The sequence below is a fragment of the Poecilia reticulata genome, chromosome 18 (genome assembly GCF_904066995.2).
Source record: "Poecilia reticulata chromosome 18, P_reticulata-male-v2, whole genome shotgun sequence".
NCBI lineage: Eukaryota > Metazoa > Chordata > Actinopteri > Cyprinodontiformes > Poeciliidae > Poecilia > Poecilia reticulata.
The window spans coordinates 15,862,994-15,888,548 of NC_088847.1; the positions used below are offsets into that span (position 1 = coordinate 15,862,994).

The 25,555-nt window shown below is 39.8% G+C and overlaps 1 protein-coding gene across 22 annotated transcripts in view; it reads right to left on the reverse strand.

Annotated features, from left to right (window-relative positions):
- The window catches only part of LOC103480667 (adhesion G protein-coupled receptor L3), a 275,386-nt gene that overhangs the window by 216,506 nt on the left and 33,325 nt on the right, over window positions 1–25,555 (reverse strand). For 21 of the 22 annotated variants that reach the window (XM_081599528.1, XM_081599541.1, XM_081599532.1 and 18 more), the window contains exon 2: window positions 15,157–15,244. The exons of the other annotated variant lie outside the window; for it this stretch is intronic. The gene's annotated coding sequence lies outside the window, so the exon portion shown is untranslated. The remainder of the gene's footprint in view (window positions 1–15,156; window positions 15,245–25,555) is intronic. 22 annotated transcript variants of the gene reach the window in all.

Consider the following 25,555-nt stretch of genomic DNA (forward strand, 5'->3'; position numbering starts at 1 on the left):
AATAATAGGGTTTTTTTTATTGTTTCCCTCGTTTTTAACGAGCTGTGGTGCACCCTTTTTTTTGTTTGTTCGTTTCATTTTATTTCATTCGTTACTTTGTTTTTGTGCTGTTGAGAATCTCACCACACCCTGTTTTTCTTCTTCTTCTTCTACTTCTTCTTCTTCTTCCCCTCACTGTTGGCTCTTTTAACCGCTGGTCTGAATGCAACACTGTACACAACTGGAGACAATAGCCAAGCACAAGTGTTTCATTCGCACCCAATTACTGTGAAAGGGATTTTTCATGCCAGAAATTCGCAGAGGAGCACAATAAGGGTGTCAGGGAGGAACAAGATATCCCTGGCGTTTTACATTCTGTCCCACGTTCCCCACACAAAGCGAGATGAAAGGCGATCTGGTGTATCCAACACCGGTGAGGGCCATTAGCCAGAGCCGTTTAAATAAGGATGACTCTAACTGAGGTGCTAACAGGGACTGGAAACATCTGCTGCTCGAGCTGGGCCTTCGTTGGCCCTGAGGAGTCTGCCTTTGATCAGCGGCCCCTCGCAACCACACTTCCTACAACAGCTTTGATAGAACAGCTTCTTGAGCACTAGCCGTGAATGTGGCTGAAATAAGGTCGGGTGGAAATGCGAGCGTCAAAATAGGCTCAAGGTTCAGATGCTCAGTTATGACATAGAACATTTTTTGTGCATGACTCTTCATGTTACAACAAGCTTGAATGTAATTTTACATAGGTTTTTGTTTTGTGATTTACCACTGTAAACGTGTATATTTGTGAGGGATGCACAGTCCGTATTTTTTTTCTTTTTTTCCTTATTTTTCACACAATCTAAAATGCTTGCATTTCTAGTCAACCTCTTTTACCCCAATTTTACCCATGAAAGTCAAGTTTACCCTACTGTGTCAAGAAGTCCCAGACATGTGTAATTTAATCTCAACCTGAATTCACAAGCACAGATTAACACATCCCCATGATAACCCTAAATGAAGTCAACTGCAACTAATTGCACTTAAAAGTCACTTGATTAATAAAAATCTAGTCATCTCAGTATAAATCCAGTTTTCTGTGAAGGCAAAATCTTGATGACCAAGGAATGCACAAACAGATCAACAACAAACTTAAGCTCCACCTCTTCCTGATTCTTTTTTTTTTACACCAAAGCATCATGGGACACGTAGTCTTCTAATGTGAATACACTGCACAAACTCATATGTACTCTGTTATTGGAAAATAAGCATGTAACGTTAACAGCCCTGAATAAGCTCATTCATATAATGTTTAAATCTAAATTACTAAACCAAATATATACACAAATAAATCAAATTTACAATTCTTTAATAAAGATCTGTAAATATGTATAATGTGATGCATAATATTGGGCAGGATTTAATAAGCTTTGTCTTCTTACTCCTTTTTGGACTGGATATGAAAGTTTTGTTTTTCTATGTTATGTTATGTTATGTTATTGTGACAATTTTTACTTTGTCGTTTTCTTCGGTAGTTTTATTTTTTTTTTCGCTTACATTTTACTTGCAGAAGTTAATCAAGGATTTCATTTTATTTCAGAGTTGGAACAGAAAACGTTAAAATTGCACATTTTCCTAAACCAAAGGTGGAAGTATCCGTGTTTTGCCGATTGTTTTTATCAGCGTATTCATACTCCATTCAAAGTCTAGACTGAAATCCAACTGAAAACCTGTGTCAAAGCTTGAAAATTTCAGTTTACATACACTTTCCATCCAGTCTCAGGTTTGGATATTTTAACTAAAAAAATAAGCAACATTTTCTCAATGGGGAAAACTTTATAGAGTAAGCAAGGCACTTCAAACGCATAGATCTAACCATAAGAGTAAAGCATCATAAAAGAACCAGGAGAGTTGAACCAGAAGTTGTTGAAGAACTTTCTTGCACGTAAATGGGGGTTCTGCGGGTGGGTGACATATCGCCATTTCCAGCAGGAGAAAGCCAAACACCTCACTCAAGCGTGGGCCAGATGCCACCTTTGGACTGCCAATCCCGCTGTTGTATTTCCCCCACCTGTGACGGGAAGATGATTCACTAGGTCTGCCAGACTGCGTCTCGGGACGGTGTGCGCTGGGGCGTGCTCGCTGCCAGCAAAGACAGAAGGAGGAGGGAGGAAGTAGGGAGGGGGGGACCACCTTACCTTCGCAAAAGCACTGTGACCTGCAAAAAGCAGTCGGTAAAATAACGCGGCTTTCCAGCAGATGTATCATACTCTGCCTGCTCTGTGTGTAACAATTTACCAATTCGAATCAAGGCATCGGGCCAAATGATTACGATACGGCAGACGGGAGTAGATCTGGGTCTTATACACAGGGAGAATGAAATAAAAATCACAGTCGAGCCTGCATGAGCACCCCCAGCTGCACCGGGAAAGCAATCTAAAAATTATAGGTTAAATTACATTTTCTTCTTTAAATACACCATAAATACACCATGTATATATAATCTTTTTTTTTTTTAAAGATGTGTATTTTTAACCATAAAACCCACGCTCCACCTGTGCTGAATGCACAAACAGAGCTGAGACAGCTTTGTTTCGCAGACACAGAGTACTAGCTATAACAAGGCGAGGCAGGTATGACTAGAAATTTACAGCCAGGCACACTCAAAAGATCCCGAAAAACATCAATAACTCAGAGTATTTCTGCAGAAAATAACTTCTTCTCCTAACTCTTCTATCACTCCCAGTCTCACTTTTCTTATTCATCTTGCCTATATTTCACAGGGGAATGGTGCAACAAGGTGATAAAAAAAAAAACTAACTTTTTTATTGCGTATAACAAAGAGAATGGAACATTGCACTTAGGTTTCCAAGAGGCAAGTGCATGGACACGTCAATGCATTTAAACAAAGGATAAAGAAACATCCGATTCTAAAAGAATGAGAAGTATGGATTTGGGTTTCACACGAGATTTATCTTGAATCTCTAATCACAACAGGCAGTGAGACAGGACTTGAAACGGCTCAAGACACACCGATTGTGCCCTTTCAGGAGGACTTGAAATAGGGGAAAAAAAAAAACCTTAGACTACCGTTTCAAAGGCCAGCAGAGTTCAAAAGTCCCAATGCAATGCAACAGGCTACTCACTGTTTCCAGGTGTTCATTATTCTAACCAGAAATAACGCCCTGAGGGTCATGCCGTGTTGTAATTCCTAATTAACTGTTCAGGACAGAGATCGTGGCCACAGGTGACCTTGACAACGAGAAAGAACCCAACCAATGCCTGGGGCGGGGCGCTGCTCTTACTCGTGTTTTTAACTGCACTTTTTCTGCTCCTGGATGGACTAAAATAAATTAGTGCACAACTCGGAAGAGAAAAGAAAGTATTCAAAACAGTTTGTTTGTGAATAAAGTCTAAATCTTGTGGGAAAACATTCATATTCAGCACCCTTTACAGTGATGTCTCCAAATAAAATAAAGTTCAACCATCTACTCTCACAGGCTACCAAATTGTGCCATTCTCTTCCCGTTTTACCAGACAGTAAAATAATAATAATAATTTTTTAAAAAGTAGGGCATAACTACAAACTCACTGAGACAGTGTTCCACCTAATTTGACAGGATAAGCAAAGAGAACAGCCGAGAAGTCTGTTCTGGAGATCCACAACTCGGGTAGGAGAATTTGTTAAGGGGACCACTATTAGTTTTGAACTCCACAAATCTGGTACAAGCAAGTACAGTCCTGTTCGCAGTTCGACAGAGGTGTGTATTATACACGACAACAAGCTTCACTGAGTAATACACCAAACTGTGAAACATGGTAGTAGAAACATTGTACTTTGCGGGGTTATTTTCTACAGAAGTGACAGGGAGACACGGGCTCCATGTCTTTCATGGTTATTCTTTCATGACAGGGCGGTCATGAAAGAAAACTTGCTAAAAGTCACAAAAGACTTCAGACAGGGCTGGAGGTCAAGCTGAGGGTCTAGCCAAAGCCCAGGCCAAAATCCACTTGATAAATGTAGGACGTCTTGTAAACTGATGTCCATAGGTGAGCTCCATTAAATCTGACCGACCGTAAGCTAATTCGCAAATAAAACCTGCCAAACATGTAGATGTGTCTAGATGTGTCCTGCTGGTAGACTCAAATTCAAAGTTGGTTGAGTTGTTTGAGCAGGATGAAGGAAAACATCCAGACTCGAGGGTAACCGCAGTTAAAAATGTATCCGTAGGATTCTGTTTGCTTTTCAGATGCCATTTGTCAACAATGAGCAAATAAGGGGGGAAAATAATTCCTGACTTTATTGCTAATCTCAACTAAAGCCACATACCTGTCTGTGGGGTGTTTTTACAACCGTCTCTGTGATTAGTCTTGTGTACACTTGCAGCTCACATACGTACCGGGGCATAACAAGCCCTCGTCGAATACAAAAGAGGCGATGGTGACTAAATGTCTGTGTTTGCTCACGAGAGATCAGCCTGCCGACCACATTGCAACACGGGCCCACCTGCAGTCTGGGAAATAGCTTTCTGATGGGTGGGAATTAAAGGATACCCAGGAAAGAACAAGACAGACGTGAGTAACCCGGCCCAACGTGCAACTTATCAGCGAGCTTGTGTTTCACAAAGGGAGCAGATAAGCTAATACGGTCCGGCACGACGACGGAATGGAGAAAGGAAGAGGAATTAGACTGGTGGGGCTGCAAGAGGCGGGGGGCGATGTGCGAGGAAAACATACCCAGGTCAGGATCTACAGCAGAGCGGTCAGTTACAACAGAGTTCGGATGCTTTGAATCGCCACAGAACAGTTAACCATTGACTAAAGCGACTCAAAACACGGGCTCCATGTCTTTCATGGTTATTCTATTCCAGAGACAAGGAGCACGAAGCAGAAAGCCATTATTAAGGCCTCTACCTGCCCTGGGCAGTGAATGCAACACTAATCAATGAGAAAGAGCAGCATTGTGGTCTGGCTAACAGGGAAGGTGGTGTTACCTCAGTGTGTTCATGTGTGAATGAGATTATCCTTTTAGCATGGCGATCTTGAGAGTAAAAGAAAAAGCAATATGTTATAATCATTTACCCGTGTCGGTGAGAGAAGGACAAAAATAATTCAGTGACCAATGAATTTCACATTATGTTACCAGTTCTTGGAATAATGATTAACCTTTGTAATGTTGACCATATGTCAGACCTAACTTCTTAGGTTAACTGTTTGTAACTTTTTAGGGACACTTTTTTTTTATGTCAGTAGTGTTTAATTAAAAGTCAAACAACATGAAATCTGCAGTGCAGTGTGTCTTATTGTATAGAAATAATAGAATTTGTTACCGTAGCTTTGGAGTTTGTGAAAGAGTGGCAAAATATAAATCAGTGGAAAATGTTGAGGTGCAATTCTCAAAAGTCTCTGTCTTCTGCAATAATGACTTACAATTCTTGAATAAAATATTTGGAATTTATCTGTCTCTATAGCTCATTTCCAATCAGAGATCTACTTCTTGGTTGAATTTTACATTTAAAATAAAAGAGAAAAGAAGAAATGATTGGTTTCTACTTTGGAGGAAAAGTACTTGTTTGCCCTGATTGCCTTCGTAGTAGCAGGTCTTCAGCTGGAAAGTTTGAAGGCTGCTGGAGAAGTGAAGGATTCTGCAGATGCTCAACCCCAACTAGAAAATTGCTGTTGTCTGGCAGTCTTCTGTAAAAGTAGAAAACCAAGCTGACCGGATATAATGGAGTTTTTGTGGTTCACTGAGATGAGGGAAATATAATAAAAATAAACATATTTCCAGAGCTATAGTACAAGGAAACTTTCAGCTTGGTTCTTCAGCTGTTAAGTGTGCAACCTCAAAACAATACTAAAATTTTAAAATATGTGAAACTCCATCCAGTAGTTGAACAACAACGCTAGCCTGTTGAGTTGGATGGTAATCCCATATAAAACGGTCTAAAACTAGATATCTACCAGGTTTAGAGGGAGTACATTATTGCCATTATGTGTTATTATACATATTTAACATGGGAAGGAACTACAATTTACAACCAGAAAAAAAAAAAAAAAGAACTGCCCTCGAAAAAGGTGACTGTCCACCCGGTGGATACATACTTGGACTGCGCTAAAACGATATTTTTCAAGCAGTTCTTGCACACTGTTCCTGTGTCACATCAGCATTTATCACTGCTTGGTGAGTGGAAAAAAAAAACATCGAGTAAGCACTTCACAATAAGCCATAAGTGATCAAATTGAACTTCAGTTGTCAAGAGTCTCAATTTCATCCTCGTGTATATTACATAATTATTCACAGTGGCAGGAAACAAATCCCATCGACTTGATTTCCATTTAATTATTGCACTTGAAAATTGTCCTGCGCTTCTTTTCTCCTAACCACAGGCAAACGTGGAAAAAGCAAAGAAACCTGTGTCTTCTCTTTTCACCTGTTTGCCTGCCAGCTTTTACTCACAAGAATGAAACTTCTGACCTGGACTTAAGAGCAAGAAAAATGGACCCACCAACGGCGTTTCGGCGAGACGAGAAAAATAATGCCCTAAAAGCAGTTGGACAATGGAGTTCTGTTCATTTTGAGGACTCGCATTGACCGTTAAGGGAAGAAATGTTGACAAAGCAATGGGAGACAGTAAAGCGGCGGACGAAAAGGCCAACGGAGAGTTTCCATGAGCAAACAAAACACTCCATATTTCTTTAAAAGACAAAGTGTTAAGTTAGGCTACTCTGCACACTGTCAATAGAAGCGTTTATCATCAGGCCAGCCACAGTCTATATATTGATTAAACCATCCATCACTTAAACTCTACAAGACATTATTTCTAATTAAAAACTAAGTCATAAATTTTGGCCTTTATTGCCAGGCTGGGGCTGTAAATAAAATCCAATGGAGGCCAGAAACAGATTGCAGGCCCCGTCCGCGGGTTAGAGCCACCGTAAAAAAAAAAAAAAAAATAGAAAGACAGACGAGTGCGATGACACCTTTGGGATTCTGGAACGTAGCCCGTGGGGCTGACAGGAGGGAGGTGCTCGGCTCTGTCCCGGCTAAACAGATGCAAATCAATTATTTCTTCGCCGGTGTTTTTATAGGACAGTCGCCTTCGCCTTCAGAGGCGCCAAGGAGCCAGCTATATGCATACGAAGAACAAATATGTAAATTACATTTTCATAAACCGCAGGGGAATATTTAAAGAGACAGGCACTCGCTATACTTGAAAATGATGTATAATCATAGGGAGTCGTGAAAGTGTGCGAACCGAGCCGCCGTTTCGTCAGTTTTCCTCTGCTAAATTAGCAGCCGCGAGAACAATATTTCCTCATTCCCGCGGACGAGCGGGTCGTTAGCACAGCAACACTTTGCAGCTAAAGATCTGATGTCAGACAGGTAAATGGTCAAAAAAAAAAAAAAGAAGAAAACTCCACATATTTGAGTCAAAGCAGAGGACACTCTTCAAGTTTGACAACTTCTGATTGCCTCAGCATGAGTGCTGGTTGTCAGAAGGTGAACTCTCCTGTCAGCCAGCTGAGAGTGGCAGAGTGTTGGTTATTTTTTGACAGGCACACAAGGATGTCTGATTTCACAGGTACCAGTTGAAGGAAGGGTAAGAAAATGAAGAGCAGGCATGCCTGGTGATTTACACACTTCCATTCTCACCAAGGGAAGTTTGTACAATCAGTGTTCATTTGCATATTTCCCCCCTTGTAGCCATCCTAGCAGGAGTAGCGCCGACCCCACATGTGCTCCCGGGCTGCGATTCGATGACAATTCATGTTTCATAAGAAAGTGAATCAGCATCCCAGTCTCAAGTCTTCTGAAGTCTCTATAATTAATTTATGTGGGGGTATTATAGTAATTGGGGCTTGAAACAAATACTTTTCATATTATTATAAAATACATTAAAGTGTATAGTCAAAACATGACAAAAAGTGGGAAAGTTCAAGGAGTGTGGATGATTTCGCACGGTTCCCTATAGTTGGTATCCATTTTTTTCTTCCTCAGCCCCACATGAACTGTCTGACTTCGGCTTGATGATTGAGTAGAAAAAACTGGGGATTCATATTTGGCTAACTTATATCGAGGCGCAATTCTCGCCAAAAGACCAATAGGTGGCCCTGGTGTTAGCGAAAGACAAAATGAGAGAATCACCCTCTGGGGAAGAAGCAAGAACTAATGATTGAGCTAAAAAGAACAAGATGGAGCGATCCTCTATTAAAAGCCCGGGCATAATCTCTTCTCTCTTTCTCACTGCTCCGTCTTTCCTTAATATCCAAGGAGATCTCAGCTCCTGCGTAAAGCCGGTTGCCTGCGCACATCAAACGGGGCTGATTAGACCTCAGCACCTTAACCGAGGCTCTGGCTTTTGGGTCGGGTGCAGTGAAAGTTTAAGGGGAACTTGAACGACAAATTTCCAAGTGGGGAACAGAGATGGCAAGTTAGACAAAATCTTCCTTGATTTGATATTTGAGCTGCTGTTTTTAGATGGTTAGTTTCCACTTATGCTGCGTCCCAGAAGTCCAAATTAAAACATCGCTCTTCCTTTGGATTTTTGTTCAGCTCAGATAGTTTCCAAATAGCCCATAAAAATCCAATCAGTGCCTGAACGACTTTTCTAATATATATATATATATATATATATATATATATATATATATATATATATATATATATATATATATATATATATATATCTGATATACATATCCTGATCTCAGCAAGGTAGGACAGAGGGTAATAGATTTAAAAAATAAAAAATAGGATAATTGGAGATAAGTTGACAGAAAACGGGGGGGGGGACATTCAGCTGCACTGTGAGTTTACTGTCAAATATGTTACTTCATTAAGACACCAAAACCGTCAGGTGCATAGCCAGGCACATGCCAAAGAAGCTTGCACTAACCTCTTCCCATACAGAAATAGCTCCATCTAAATTTACGATTCTCTGTCAAACCTTGGGGCTCTTACCTCTACCAATCAAAACAAATGTAACACTCACCTGCACAGACTCGATCAGGAGGTGGGGGGTGCCACACGAAGGAAGTAACAATGTGGATTTCTGTGTAAAGGTGATAGATTGGCAAGGAGGAAAAGAAAGACTGAGTTGTTATAAGAAATGTATTATTTTTTTAAATCACCTTGGACCCCAGTCGCTTCTATACCAACAGCAGACAGGACATTAATCTTTCCAGGATACTTTTTAAGGCTTTTAATTGTTTAAGCCTGGTAAAGTTTAACTAACATTTTGGTCATAATCGTTTCTTTTGTTGTTGTTGTTGTTTTTTTTTTTATCTATGAATGTAACATATTACTTAGATTTTACCTTCTCGAATTTGAAATATTGTAGAACTGATCTTGGGGCCTAAAATGCACACTTAATTTGAACAAGATAAGATTTTTGTCTGAGACTAAGTAAAACCAATGTTGTGTGTCCTTGCAAACACTAACTTTTTTTTAAATGTTCTGGGGATGGGTCCTTCGTCATTCTGTTAATTTAGTCCAACATGTGTCAATTATTAAACAGACACTTGAAGAAACTGGAGTCAAACAAAACCTCAAACCTTCTAGTTTACTCCTCAGTCACCCACTAAACCGTTTTGCAGTGCTCCACAGGGACTAACCAGTATGCTTTTGATTACAAGATGTACCTGGTAACCATGTAAAAGTGACAGAAATGGCAAGACCTGAGGATTCACAGTAAAATAAAGACTTAAGTAATTGTAAAGTCCCCAGAGTCTGGATTCGTTGCCATGGTGCATCTTTTTGCCATTTTTTAAGTGACCGCAACAGACCCGACCATCTGCTCATTGGCACCATTGGTACTGGACTCAAGTCAATGTGCATGCCTCAACAGTCTGCTGCTATGCAGATCCTATCCAAGAAACTGTTATCGACTCCATTTTAGTTGAAAAGAACATAACAATTGCAGCTGTTAGAGCTCTATGATAATTCACCAAATACTTATCCAGCTATTGTCTTCAGGACAAGGTCGGGGTAAAAGGGCCAAGAAGGAATCTCTCTTCCAATCAACTCTCTCAAACTCGTTCGGGGAGGATACCAAGGATTTATCAGGCTAAAAGGAATATAGTCCCACCAGTTGGCTCCAGGGTCTGCCTCAGGGTGTCTTGGGGCAGACCGCAAGGATCTCAATTTACCTCTGAAGCTAAATCGAGACTTCCTTCAGAGGAAGTGCTTTTCAATCCACTTGTACTAGGGATGGGGTTTGTTCAGTCATAATCCATATCCAACATCCACAGTTGTGACTGGAACACGGATGCAACATGTTTAACCTGTGAATCTAACATATGACTTAGATTTTACCTTCTCGAAAACTGGTACCGGAAGAAAGACAGGAACCAGTTTGGGTCCAGTCAGTGAGGTTAGTCTGTGTCCACTGTATGCTAGGAACATCCTATAAGAGGTGGAGTTGTCTTCACGATTGCCTCTTCCAGTTTTTCCTACTGCTCCTACATCAACCTTAAAGACAAAGCTATAGACTCACTACTTCACAGACCGCACCCAAGTTAATGTGATAATCAATGCTTTCCACTTCACTGAGCAATATTCATAATGATATGGCTGAGGGGTTACTTCCTCCAAACTCTTAATTTTCTAATTAACTGAAGCTAAATTATTGATCTGCAGCGCTAAAATGCAGCTAAACCCATTGAGCTCCCATCTTCTAATAAATTCAGTGAAATGCAAAGCTGAAAAATTAATGATTGCGTACACACACATACACAGAAAAACAAAAGTCACACTTTTGTCTCTGACGCAGTGCACAATGCTCAATATGCAAGATTCCTACAAAAAGTACAAAACCTTGAAAAACTAATTTGCAGAATTTGCAGCCCAGTATGCTCAGCTTTAAACATAAAACCAAAGTTCTCCATGAAGGAACATACGTACATGTTGGGTCTGGGTAAAAGGAGAACGGCACAAGAAGTTAAGGCAGGAAGAAAGGAGAAAGAGAGGAAGGACACAAAGAAGAAATAAATGAATAATGAAAGGGTGCTAAAAATAAATGAAGGATTAAATGAAGGAAAGACATAAAGAGAGGACGATAAGAACACAGGATGGACACAACAAAGAGAGAAAGGACAAAGGGTAAAGGGAAGGTCACGAGGTAAAAACAAAGGACAAAGAGAGAAATTAAGGACAAGAAAAAAAACAAGAAAGCAAAAAAATAGCAGGGCACAAGATATGTGGAAAGAAGGATTAAAAAAGAAAGAACATGAGGAAAGGAAGGAAATGAGGAAGGGAAACAGACTGCAGAAGGAAGAACACAAGGCACAAGAAATTAAAGGAGGTATGACACCGGAAAGAACCATTTGAAGGCCTCAATGATTGAGGCCTTCAAATGTTATCCATCTTAAAACCACACTTGTGTCAAATCAAACTCCAGAGTTTGATTTGACTCTGGAGTTTGATTTTTCAGACTGAGTAGGAACAACACAGTGTGCACAAATTTAAATGCACACTCGCGACGCTAACTGAGCATGACCAAAACACAGATATCAACATTGCATCTCTGCTGAAAACTGAGAGACAAAAGCAACAATGTAAATAATTAAGGTTACAGATGCTGGGGTTTCTGGCCCCACCGATTGTTGAGAATTTCTGAATGGGCTGCTGGGAACAACCAGCCTCTGTTTTCTCAAAATAAAAGGAAAATAAAATTTGCTTGTGGATAAAATCAATATCAATCCGACAATTTGGCAAATGTTGCACACAATGGCTCGGATGAAATTACATGCGGCCGCAAGACTGTTCTCGCATCATTCTTAACCGGTTATTGGAGAAAATGACAACGCCGACGTTTGGGCAAATACATTTTTAGCAGTTCGCCGTTGTCAAGACAGCAGCACTCTTTGCAGAGGCTCCACATTATGCCATTAGCAGCCAGACAAACAACTTAAAGCAATGTGTGCCATTTAAAGTAATTTGGTCATTTAGAGGGTTTCTGCGCTTTGCCTGGTATCTCTGAGACCAGGGCTGTTTCCCGGGCAGAGTGGAGTTGCCCCAGTAACCGGATACGCCGGCAATGATGTGCAAAGTCAACTACTTCTGGACCAAATTCAAATGCTGACATGGGCTGAAAGCAGCTCACCCTCCTTTCCCATTCAAATGACCTGTTTTGCATTATTTTGAGAATCCCCGGAGCTGAATCACACTATGAAAACAAACATGGGGCTTTAAGATAACAGAACCAAAACTTAGCCAGGCTGCTGTCACAGGTCATTATGGTCAAGCTAACCTGAATGGATGCTGCCATGGGAAACCATACTGGCTATGCAAAGCATTGTTCGCTGAGCTTCATGCTATCAAAATGAGGCTGAAGGTTTGTAGTTTGAGCTGATCTACAATGCTTTGCAGCCCATTGAATTTTTAAATATTTAATCCAATATAATTCAAAATGGTAAGGAGAATGATGTAACATTTTTTAAAAAGATAAAAATATGAATAATGTGTTTTTACATTATTTTCTGCTCCCAACTCTGATAACGTTAAGTAGTAACAAAAGTATCTTCTTAAGTTGTTTCCAAAATCTCCCAGCTTCTTCTGGGACAACATGTTATGGCGTAAGAAAACTAAACTTTTAGGTTTTATGCCTAAAAACTTCCAAAACAGGTCAAATAAATATAGTTATGTGTGATATACATGTGAAATACTGTTTGTAAACTGCTCTGGGGTGAGATGATGCTAAACTTTGTTAGTCAGTGGAACCTTTATTACCATTTCCTTGTTGTGCTGTGATAAAAAAAGAAAAAGGCACTCAGACGTGGAGTGTGCAACTAATTTCCCTACAGCAAATATAAAGCATATTCCATTGTGTTCCATGCTATGAAAATGCAATGCTTGTTGAGACTCTTTTGCAAAACACTTCAAGGTGGGACTGAAGATTCTTTTTGTTATATCCGCATGTTTTCTGAAAGCACCGGTACAGAAAGGGGATTAAAGCTAGCCGGCCTCTAATGACTTTGCAAATGCGGAAAGTCGCACTTGCAAACTTGTACAGAGGCAAAACAAGGCTTGTGAAGTTGAGGAAGAGATGTAGTGACGAGATACAGTGAAGCCAACCAACCGTGGAATTTAAAAACGGGGGAAAAAAGTGCTGTTTGTGGAGGTAAACTACCTTGACAGGTTAATCACCCTGAGAACCCCAGTCCTATGGTGAAACATAGTGGTGGCAGCATCATGTTGTGAGGATGTTTTTGTTTAGCAGGGGCAGTGAAGCTGGTCAGAGAAAATCGGAGGATGGAAGAAAACGCCGTTGGAGGCTGCTACAGCAGAGCAATGACCTTCAACACACAACCAGAGCTACAGTGAAACGCATGATATAGTTATGAAATGTCCCAAAAAAATCAAAACCGAAATCCATCAAAATTGGTGGAAAACTGCTGTTTACAGGATGCTCTCCACCTAGTCTGACTGAGCTTACGCTGTTTTACAAAGATGTGAAATTATGGTAAAGACACAGTCCAAAACACATGCAGCTGCAATTTCAGAGACAGTTCCACAAAGTCACGAGGAGAGAGTAACGACTTTTAGATTTTTCTCTTTGAACATTTGTAAAACTTTGCGTTGATCTAGCATTAAAATCTCCAACACACAGAGGTTTTTGGCTGAGAAATGAGAAAATGCGAAGAAGTTCAAGGCAGGGTACCACATGAACAATCTGTTATCCTGAATAATATCACATCTGCTTGTGCTTGTAAAATAAGTAATATCTCTGAATTTATCAGTCAAAAAAAAAAAGACGTCCTTGAAGTTGATTTGGCTAAACCAAAGGAGGACCAAAGCAAAGCAAAAAAGAAGACGCATGAAATGAAGGTCTTGATTCATCGTCAGAGTGCATCGCGGTATTCATTTTTCTTGGGTTTTAATTAATTTGACATCTTTCGGCAGTAATGCAGAATCTGATTTCTGAGCGGTGCCGACGCAGAGACGAGCAGCATGACAGCTGAAGGAAAGCAGCGGGCTGCTGGACCGGCCGCTGAAATGTGTTTCTACACACAATCGAGGCCATTATGCGTAAAAAAGCAAAGGCTCGCAGCACAAATAAGCTAGTCTCGATATTATTCAAGCAGCAGCCGCGTTCTATTTTCACCTTTGCAACTAATGTGTCCATTACTCCTACGTCAGCAACATTTACCGACCTGTCTTTGGCTGCAGATGTGTTGTTGAATAAACTAATTGTAAAAATGGATTTTTTTTTTTCTCCCACAAAGTGTGTGTGGCTGCTGGGATTGAGCTCAAATATCGGACCCAATTATTCACCGGTGGGTGGGGGGGGGGATAAAAAATACACACATCGACGCAACTCTGCTGCGGCTCGCTGCTTATAGATGGCAAGGTGATGTGACACATTTTGATTCATACCCTAATCTCATTGAATACCAAGTCAGGAAATAACATGGAAATAAAACAGGATGCAAAATGTGTGTGTGTGTGTGCGTGTAGATGTGAGGGACATGAGGAAGTGGGGTAAGCAGGGGGGCATTAGCTGGCAAACCCAACCCACCAGTAGACTCTGGAGGACAAACAATCTCCCTAATTGAATTCAATCCCACCTCACTGCAGGAGGCACCCAGGCAAGTGGATCCATTCATTCTGGAGAGCTAGGAAGCGTGTGTGTGTTTGTGTCTTGGCGACGTTGGATTGAGGAGGGGAAGGGCTTCGGCTGTCAAGGAAGATGAGCTACAGGAAGCAGCGGAGAGCAAACACCGGGACAGGGTTAGGACAGTTTGGACAGTCAGTGGGGACGGAGGAACGGGGGAGAGAGAGCTCAGATTTGACGCGTGAAGAAACACAAACCAGCTGCGCTTTTGCTCGATTACACCACAAAACTAATTTGCATCAGGGAATGAAATCCAAACATGCTCTTTACATACAAAGAGAGAGAGGAAAAAAAAAAATCATCCTTGTTGCTGTCGCAGAAATTAAAGGCTTACCGGAGGTGTCCCGCAGATTAGCATATGGAGATGAGCGCCCATCATAAATCATTTCAGTAAACACCCTATTGCCCACAAGGAACAAGCCCAATCGGTTCACATGAATGCTCTTCATCACCGTCGCCGTGTTTGGGTAGTCGATGGCGACGGGGCACACCTTGCGTTCGATTTTGTATTCATGAACCGCAATCAAACATTTTCAGCTCTGTTTATGAAGTCTGATAAACGGTACAATACCTCAATGCGAGAATGTAGAGCGGCTCTTGAGTGCTGCTGATTACAAATCCCGCATATCACAATCCAGGTAATAAAGGCATGTTCTGTCCTGGAAAGAAACGGGAGAAAAAGAAAGAGTTTAGGAAACCAAGCCGGCTAACTTTACAGCAAAACGTATTTAAAAACAGATGACGGGAAGCATAATTTACAGGGATTTGTAGTTCCTACAGTTTTCAGCATCTGGGTCACAAAATAAGAGAGATTGCTGCAAAATCAATGACTCAATACAATGTGATGGGCTTTCCTTGCATAAAAAAAAAGTTGCTCCCGGCAACCGTCTGCTGTTTTGGCATTGAAACAACTGAATTGCATTTTTTTTTATTATTAGTCCATTTGACCACTTTCTACAACTTTTTATGCTGGCTCAGGCACCCACCAGGTATGCTGGAGGCAAAAAGAGCCCGTATGCCTGGTACTGAAAAAAAAAATTGGCAACACTTATTTCTTTAGGAGAACCCAAACGACAATAGGCTCTCGGCTGTCTTGCGCTCGTGTCCTCAATGATGAAACTTGACTGTGGTGATAATGTTGTGCTCAGTTGAGCTATCGCCAATAAATTCAGTTCTATGCACTTGTGGAACTTCTGACTATATGGATATTTTTTATTGTGATATTGCAGTAACGATACATTTGTAAAATATTCTGCTGCATAACAGAATCAGAAAAAAAAAAATTTCTTGATAGCGTGCTTAAATCAATGGTTTTTGGTCATCCTGTCATGACATACACATAGCAACCCCCGATTTAGTGCTCTCGTGTTCGCAGATTGTAAATATTAAACAGTCGGCCACTTCTACTGAGAGAGATGTCTGATTATTGTCCTCTTTTGCCCAACCTTGTACTCCCTCAGAGTCCTCTTGGTCTTTTCAGTTTCCAGATATAGTAATAAGAGCTTTAATAACCAAAATTAGTGGTCCACTTGTAGATGGACTGATGTTTCTGATGAAATTCTGCTGAAGTAACAAATTGAACCATCGGACACATGGTAAAATGTAAATGAAACAAATACACTAAATATACTTTTTTGTTTTTTTAAACCAAACTGAGTATGTCGGGCTTTAAACCTTCTCCTTTTAGGGGAAGCCTCAGTAAATGCAGACTCTGTAGTTGCCATAGTGATTACGGGGAAAAGATAGAAGACATGATGATGTAAAAAAAAAATAAATAAATAAAATTGAGTTCCCTGAATCTTGAAAGAATTTGGCAGTAACCACCAATTTCCACAGCGATGACAGTGACACTGTCTGAAAGCAGACCAGTTTCCTGACAAAATGAAATGAAAGTTCTGTGTGTGCAGCTAAAACTGTGGCCGTAAGGGAGAGTTAAACAGTACTGAAATGCTTCAACACTTTGACTGAGGACTTGTAAATAAGGAGTTGAACTTCTTACACTATATGTATATTCTTTTAAACATAGTTAAAATGCCAAACAAAGCACTACGAACTAAGTGCAATTCAATGGCAAAATTCTACTTTAACCTGAGCTTAAAGTGATCTAGAGTCCAGCAATATAATGAATTCAGCTGGTCAGTTAAAAAAAAAAAAACTCCAGATTTTTATACTCTAAAAATCTCTCACCATGCTCTTCCTAGGTTTTCATTATTCATAACTAGAAAAAAATATATATGTATATGTTTGCCAATGTCTGTTGCAAGTTATGTTCACTTGCATTGCCTAAAAGTGACAACCATTAATATATCGCTTTCTACAAATGGGGTCACATGTCACAGATGAATATTTCAACCGGTACATCTTTTGAATTTAAACTGAGCGACCAAAGGGGAATTTGAAGTACAAAGACGGGGGAAGTAGGGGAAGTAAATGGAAATGGGATTAATAATTCACAGTCTGCTACTTTGACTTTAAGCCACCTTTAAGATGCCTTTGCGAAAAAAAAAATAAAATAATTACCTTTCAGTATCATAATTATTACCTTGTTACAGCCACATCACAAACCTCTTTATTTAGGGCTTCCTCTAGGTCAGCCATTATTAAACAACATCTTCATAAATTTTTCAGCCAGTTTTCTGGAGCTTCTCTCTGGCACTCAGGCCGACTGCCGTGCTATTCAGGTCACATCAGCTTTTAATGGCTGATTTATTAGAGCCCAACAGGGGTTTGGTGATGGGCTACAGGACAAAGAGCCTGTTTTAAACTGCATTAAGCCTCTGCAGTAAATATCCCATACAACATTAGCATTTTGATGACTGCTTCCCCCCCTCCCCGTCCCCATCGTCAACCTTTAGCGCCGTCTCGCTACCCCCTCCGCCACATCTCTGCTCTTCTTCACTGCTTCTTTTCTCTGGTATCAGTTCGCCGTTTGAACATGCTTTCCTTCCCTTCATGTCCCCACGCTGAATGTTTTTCACTCAACATTACACATATCTCCACTGAGCTGACACAAGTGCGTAAAGGCCAGGCAGTTGCATCCAAATTAATGGAAGAGAAAGAAAGAAATTATAACCATATTCGTGGATGAATATCTGAATTTCCCCCATTTCTTCTTTGCCTCTGCAATTGTGGTGCCTTTACATGGTTTCGAATCAGATCTCGCACGCAATCATAAAACTGATGAGCACCAAAGCTTCTGTAATTGAGGTGTCCAAGGAAGATTATGGCTTTGATAAAAATTAAAGGGATTTATTGGTAGTTTGGTATTTATTATGCTAACTAACACAGGCTCTAGTTTTAAATTTCTGCCTAAAAGAACATTCGACTAACTCCAAACTGCATGCGAATCTGAATAAATCCAAATCTAAATTATAATTCAGTAATTTATTTTAAAAAGCAAACATTTTACAAAGATAGATTCGTTATTCGCAGAGTAACATATTCCACTGATTTATTTACTGAAAATGAGAACAAATTATGACATCGCATACGACCAAAATTTGGATTTTTCATTGCAAGACTGCTTACTTGGCAATATAATCAGGGACATCTGACTGGTGGGGAAAAGTACTGAAAAAGACGCACAAGCGTCAGAAATACCTGTAGTCTTGACGAGCAAAGTTTAGGGAAAATCCATACTGTGTGGATTGCAGCTGGACTCAGTTAAGCCACGCCAGAACCAGGTGCTCAGAGTGGACATAACTATGCTAAGAAAATTAAAGGACTGAGGGTCAGTGGCCCAGAGTACTCTTTCCAAACAAAAACTAATTTTTCACTTCTAAAGTCAGTGGTGATTTGGCCAAACATGTAAAATTACTTCTGTCAGTATGTTGCGTTTAATTGAGTCCAATATTACTAACTACATTCCTGTTCTTTGTGCTCTACCCCCCTTTTTCTTTCTACCCAATTTCACATTAACATCCATGGTCAGCACTTTGAACAGTCAACCCCCCAAAAAAAATTATAATAATTTTTGTTGCTCACTCTCTGTGGGAAAGGTGTTGGTGACAGTCTGCTGGTTACCTGTTATGTCAGCAGTCTTCTCCATGATTATGCAGATGACATTATTGTATTGAAAGAACAGTCTCTGTTATTGGTTTTATGAAATATTTTTAATTTTCTGAGAAACGGGATTGAGGTTTTTTATTAGATGTTGGTGATAATCATGAAAATGAACACAAAAAAATTGTACAAAAAAAAAAAAGTTAGAGATACCAGCTGTGTGGGTAATTAATCTACATTAGTACCAATTTTCGAAACAAATTACTGAAATAAATTCACTTTTCAGTCAAATTGAGATTTATTTAAATGAGCCTGCGTTTGTGTCATCTGTCATAAAACATTATGAAATCAGAAGATAATTCAGCAGGATCAGCGGCATTCCACAATCTGCACCATTTATTAGCAGGACTGAAATCGAACGAGTCACTCCTTAAAAACAGGAAAATATTTTCAGTCTATTTTTTTCCAAACCGAGTAAAGACGCTACCAAAGAATAGAAAAAAAAATCTGAACCTTTGTGCCAATTTCTAAATATCATCTGGGAAAAATGGCAAACTAATCTTGGCTTCCAATTGGTCTGCCAGGGCCGTGCTTCATCAAATCTGCTCTTCATTATGTTTGATCAAATTTAAGACTCTGGCAGTGGATGCAGGTGCTATAGGTCAACTCAGCTCAAAATGCTGAAGCTGGTTTGGTCAACAGAGCATCTGCCAATTATTTTCCAGGCCTGCTATTGTTTGGAAAGGAACCCGCTCGCACCATATTGCAACAATTCAAACCGCAAACTGTCGCACAAACAAAGAGGCTCCCAAACAACGGCGAAGGAAAAATCATACACTGGACTTTGTTGGCCTTTGTCGTCTGCTTTGGCGTTTTCCGGCAGATGTGGAGACGGAGCAAACGTTTAATGCCGCATGTTTACCTCTTACTCGCTGTTGGATTTCCTTGCTAGCACAGAGCATCTCAAAGCCAAGATGTACTGTTCTCGCGTAATCACTGGTGTTAACGCACTGGCGGTAGTCCGGAACTGAAGCTTCCAAAATATCAAAGGCTTTTGGATGAGAGAAATGTATAGCAGAAAGTTCCATTGCCCAAGGCATTCTTGAACAATTACTGCTAGAGTGTTCCGTTTAAAGCTATAAAGCAGCTCAGAAACGCAAGGCATGGATGAACCAGAATGACATCATTTGGGTGCACAGCATTCCAACTAGGCTTCACAGTTAAGGGTCATTCCATTATTTTTATTTTTATTTTTTGTCATTTTGTTTTTCTAAAGCTTGGTTATGTGTGGTTCTAGTAAGTAATACATGTAGCAAATAAAACCACATTGTCCAGATTTCTTCTTCACACCAGAGTTTGTAATTTTTGGGTTTCGGGGTGTGAGAAAATGGGCATCTTCATAAGTATTAGGCACAAGATTCTCACACTTAAATCATCTTTAGTAAAAAATAAAAAAAAAGTGCACTTCCAAAATATTACAACTGTTACAGAAAAAATCTAAATGAAAAATGACATGATGTCACATGAAGCAAAGAGTATTTCTACTGCTGTTAAAGTAATAGAACATACTGATTGTTACAGTGACAGCTTTTTTTTTTCCTGATGAAAATAAATAATACCAGATACGGGATAGATGTTTTACATAAAGGTAGAGATCATGGGAACACTTACTAAATCTACAGGTGTTTCCAAACAAAGTCAGTGATATCCTACATATATCATTTTCAACAGGCGTAATCTCAAACGTGTGTATAAAATAAAAGTACATTATTAGATTGTGTTATGAAAAATCTGCAGCCAACATGAGAACTTAGTTCAGGTTTTACTGGGGAAAGTGTTTAGAGTTCATGAATTTGATGCAGTTGACTGGAAACTGTAGTAAAGATCGTTGGGGATCCACTTTCTTTCAGAAGATTATATTCTTACATAATGCTTTCGTCTCACACAGAGACAAATGGTCTGAAGCATTGCTTATGCCACAAGATCGCATTACAAGTCCAGCGGAAGAAGGTTTGAGTCATTAGCATTGGATCTAGGTGACAACTTCATGAATTCGTTGATACCTGTCCACAATCCTCTTACGGTGGTCAACCATAGCCAGCCCAGGATTTTCACATCAGAAGTGTACATCTGTTACCTAATGACTAAATTAACATTTATGAAAATGTTAAAGAGTGGGGAAATGGACAGGTAGCTTGAAAGATCTGAATCTTAATTGTTTCTGTTAAAAACACATTTTCTCCTGGACCTTTATAGAAGGCATAAAGAGTTGCCTTATTTGCACGCCTCAACATACTGACATTTTAGGGGTTTGAATTAAACTCCCCCTTCAAAAGGCCACTTGAAATTGTAGGAAGGAGGGGAAGAAAAGCACAGGCCATCTGAGATTCCATTATGAAGCAAAACTGAGAGTGGGATTAATTTTACATCATCTCATTAACTTTTCACTGCCTGCTAAAGATATGCGACCATTTAAATTAGACTGGAATGTGAGTTCCTTTTTTTTTTCTCCTTTTACCTTGTGGGTGTGTGTTGGACCGCCAAGCAAGCTATCCAGGATCACTAGAAAGCTCAAAGTGAACAATTGTCCCCCTGCTGAAAAGCATGAGTGCGAGAGCCGGCACCGTGTGTCGCAACACACGGAAAACTGGCTCCTTTTCTTTGTCACATTATCCACTCCACTCAGTTTTTCAGCTCCCTTGTCGAAAGAAGTGCGTTCGAAATTACAAAGTGATGAAACGTAGCATGACTCTCCAGCATTCACTGCCACATTCTTACACCCAAATTTGATTTCACACTCCAAATGTGATTCATTGTGGTTATAGTAGGCTGGATGGTGCTTAGTGTGTGGCTACGCTGCAGAGGACACCATTTCCAACAATGTCTTGTGCGCTTATGCTTTTTCTTATATGGTAGAGTTAGGATTTCATCGTCATTAAAAATGTTAATTCCAGTAAAACGGGGGAAAAAAAAAAAAAAAAGTGTATATCTATATAAGCTACCTGTCATTTTACTGAACATTTTTTTCATTATTTTACCCACCTTAATTATCTCGAGGTGGATAATTTGTCATGTAAACACATTTTCACTAAATTGTTTACATGACAAATTGGTGAAAAGATGATTGAGCGAGAACTCGAGGTCTTGTGAATTAATGTTTTGTCAAAAAAAAAACATGCAATGGATTTGAAGAATTTGAAATAGTTTATCTAAAACAGCAGTGAATGGAATGCTGAAAATGATACTGTACAATGAGTAGATCAGTATTTTTACCAGCTCAGAAAAGAAAACAAAAATTTTTGCGTTGTGATATTCTCTTCTGACGGATAAGAAAGAGAACAAAAGACAAAGGAACAGCAGAACATCAGCACAAGGTCACGAGTGTGAAACAGAAGACCTAATTTTACTGCTGGAATTTATTCACCATCTTTTTGCTTTTCTTTTCTGAAGAAATTTAATTAACTTTAGTTGCCAAGTGTATGTGCTAAAGATTATGTACTCTTTAAAGCAGCCACATGTTTCATTAACACAGGGCATCAAGGTATGCCAAGGTTTTAAAAAGTTGTAATTTTAAAACGGAGAAAAGTTGTACCTTCTTTTATCATACAGGGGGGAAAAAAACTGTCAATTTCTCAGTGAAAGCAATGACCTGATCTATCCGACTGCATGAACCCACAGAGTTGCCCTGTGCTTCCCCTTCCCTACTTGTTCCTGTTCACTGACAGACACTCCTACACTTTTCTTTTGCTAGTCAGAAAGACAAGGTCAGCTGTTTGGAAAGCCACGCCAAAGTAACTGAAGCAGAACCATTAAATTTTTTTTCCTTAAAGGTGCAGCATACAAATAACCAAGTTAAATGTAAATATATAAACAGACTTTTCTTTTACACCCTGTGTTAGCTTGTTAGTTGCCTCCGTCCTGGACAGAACTTTAGCAAGCTAACTTAAGAACTTAACTAAAAACCTTTCTAAAATTTAGATGGTGTTTAGTCCATATTGCACTGAAGTACCTTGGGGCTAAAGCTCATGTTAAGCATTAATAATAAAAAAAAATCTTTAGCTTAACAAAACAGAGTGATGAATCATACTCATTGTGACTTAGGTGATAGATTAAAAAATATGACTACTAAAAACACATTTGTACCACTGTGTAAAATTCTAATTTAAAATTAATATAGTTCAGAAAAAAAATTTTTTTTCTTATATCTTTCTGCTCTTGCTGCGACAGTAGTTTTCCCTACAATTACTAAGTTATTGTCATTATTATTAGTCTATCTAAATGATGCCAGATCACACTGTGAGCCATTTCTATGCCTACATGGACGCTCCTCTACTTTCGGCGTTTTTACGAAACGCCAAAACTTGACAAAAGCTGGATGAAAGCACACGCTTCATGCTCTGTGTCACCAGACACCTGGTTTGACCTGGTTTGCTTGTTGAAGGGGAAATACTACCTGGCTGTATATGAATGAGCTTGGAGAAGAAATGCACGATAGCTCGATAGAGAAAGAGAAAGACAGCGGATAAAGATTGAATGGTAGAGAGAGAGAGAATCGGATAAAAGATGCAAGATGGACAGAGACTGATAAAAATGATATGTATAGAAATGAAGAGATGTATAAATACAGTGCATAGAAGACAAAGAACATTTTCAATTTTTTTTCCCCTTAGAAATGTTCTGTCAAATATGTAACTTATCCAAGACATATTCAAATATTTCTTCAAAACTGAAATATACTTTGCTTGCATTAACGATTGTTACACTGACTACAGCAATCAACTGTGCTTATTATGATTGTTATTAAAAGACAGCAATGAAAAAAAATACTTAAGTGTTTGTCTTTGCACAACACTCCTACCACTCCCAAGCCTAAATGCCTTTAGCAAACACCAGAAAGTATGGCATGTTTCCTCCCAAGTTTGCTTGCAATGCAAATCCTACACCGGTCTATGCCTACTTAATGCCAGTATTGTGCATTACATTTGCAGTACAAGAAAATAAATTTAGCTTCATAGAAGTGCACTGCTTAATATAGCAGCTGGAAAAGGGAAATGGAACCAAAGCAAACTCCAAAGCTATTTATTCTGTACATAGGATTAAATCAAAAATGAACTCTCCGTCTGCGTACTGGCAGCACTCGCCATCTGCTTCTCTGCAACCCGTGTTTGCTTTGCAGCTGTTAGTTGCCTCTGCCCTGGGCAATTTTTTACCATTTTTAAGCACACAACAAATCACAATGAAACATTCGGGCACGAATTTGGCAAACCTACGATGAACAGGTTTGGACTACAAATGTGTTTTTCCTGCCTTGATATGAAGATGCATCTTGAAACTAACTTTTATGTGAACATCCTGTCGTCGGGAGACAATAGCACGTACTGTATGAGAAAGCAACGGACAGCCGCTGCCGCTGTATGACTGATCCGAGTCGACAGTCTGTGGTGTGTCTTTATGAAAGCGTTTACCGAGGCAGAGCGCCGTGGCCCGCTGAAAGCTCATCAAAGAGTGGCTTATTTTATCAACCAAGTGGAAAATGTGCTGAGAAAGAGAGGGAGAGGCAATAGTGAGGAAGTCAGCGAGAGTAACAAAACCATTGTGCCTGTCGCTGACCCAAACACCCGCATTACAGTAGTCGCAGCCACTCACAACAAAAGCCCTAATCGGCGGAGCGGGGCTCTAAATTAAATGACCCTGTGGTTGTGACACTGTAACTGACAAGTCGACATGTTCATGCTGGGGCCAAAGGCAAGGGAGATATGGCTAATGAACAGAAAACCCACTGAAATTGGTGGCAGACGTCAGTAACCTACATTCTTGTCAGGTTGAACTCATTCATTAACTGCCAGCTATTGCTAAGAGTGGGAAGACTTCAAAATGAGCTGCACTCAGAGGCCAATCTCTTATCAGGAGTCAAAGACTTTGTTTACACTCTTAGGTAAACTTTACATCCTCCGATTATTGACTAATTGATCACTTCCATAGATACAGGCGTATAAAAGCATGGCATGAATTCGGCTTGTGCAAACATTTGCAAAAGAATGGGTCATTCCTAGGAGCAAACTGAAAACCACTGTGGTACACAGAGCTGTAAAAGGAAATTCAGTCGCGATTTTTCCTCATTCCTAAACATCCCTTGATCCACTGAAGTCACCAACTGTCTACAGAGTCAATAATTAAAGATCTTCGAACTTTGTGTGGTGTCCTGAGTGGTTCAAGCAAAACACATAGTGCTTTGAGGCTGAAGATGTTGGATGTAGATGTGTAAAGCACGGTGATGCTGTATTCTGGAGCAGCAGAGACATGTTGTGTTGAGCTTCAACGACGGTCATTGTGTGGAGGTTGTCGTTAGAGCCGCACTTGCATTACGCAAAATGTAGAGTTTGGTGGAGGCAGTGTCATTGCATACTAAAGGAATTCAATGAACATCCGACAATTACATGCTCCAGACAATGTGGGAACAGCTTGAGAATTGCCCCTTCCAGTTCAGACATAACTGTGCTCTATGTCATAAGAGCACAGTTATGCTCTTATGAAAGCATAAAAGCATAATAGTGCAATGGACATTGCACTATTGTCCATAGTGCAATGGACAATAAAATGTTGAGGTGTTTAATTCACCTCCAGAGAGTCCTGGTCTCAACCTAACAAAGTACCTTTGGAATAATTTAGCATTCAGCCTGTGAGCCACTTAGTTCAACAAACACATTCCTAAAACGTTTAAAACAGTCTGTCTGCATGGATCGAATCTATTGTGATTTCTAAGTATTAGGAATACAATGTCAATAAAGGCAAGCGCCTCAATATGCTTGACAATATCAGTACCATGATTCTGTATAGAAGTTACCATTTTCTTTTTCAATGTTGCAAGTGAAAAACAAATATCTGTGTCTCTGTGGGAAACAAATAAGGCCTTTGGTCAGGAAGTGCGAGTTTCCAACACGAGTCCACACTGCAATGATCGCTCAAGT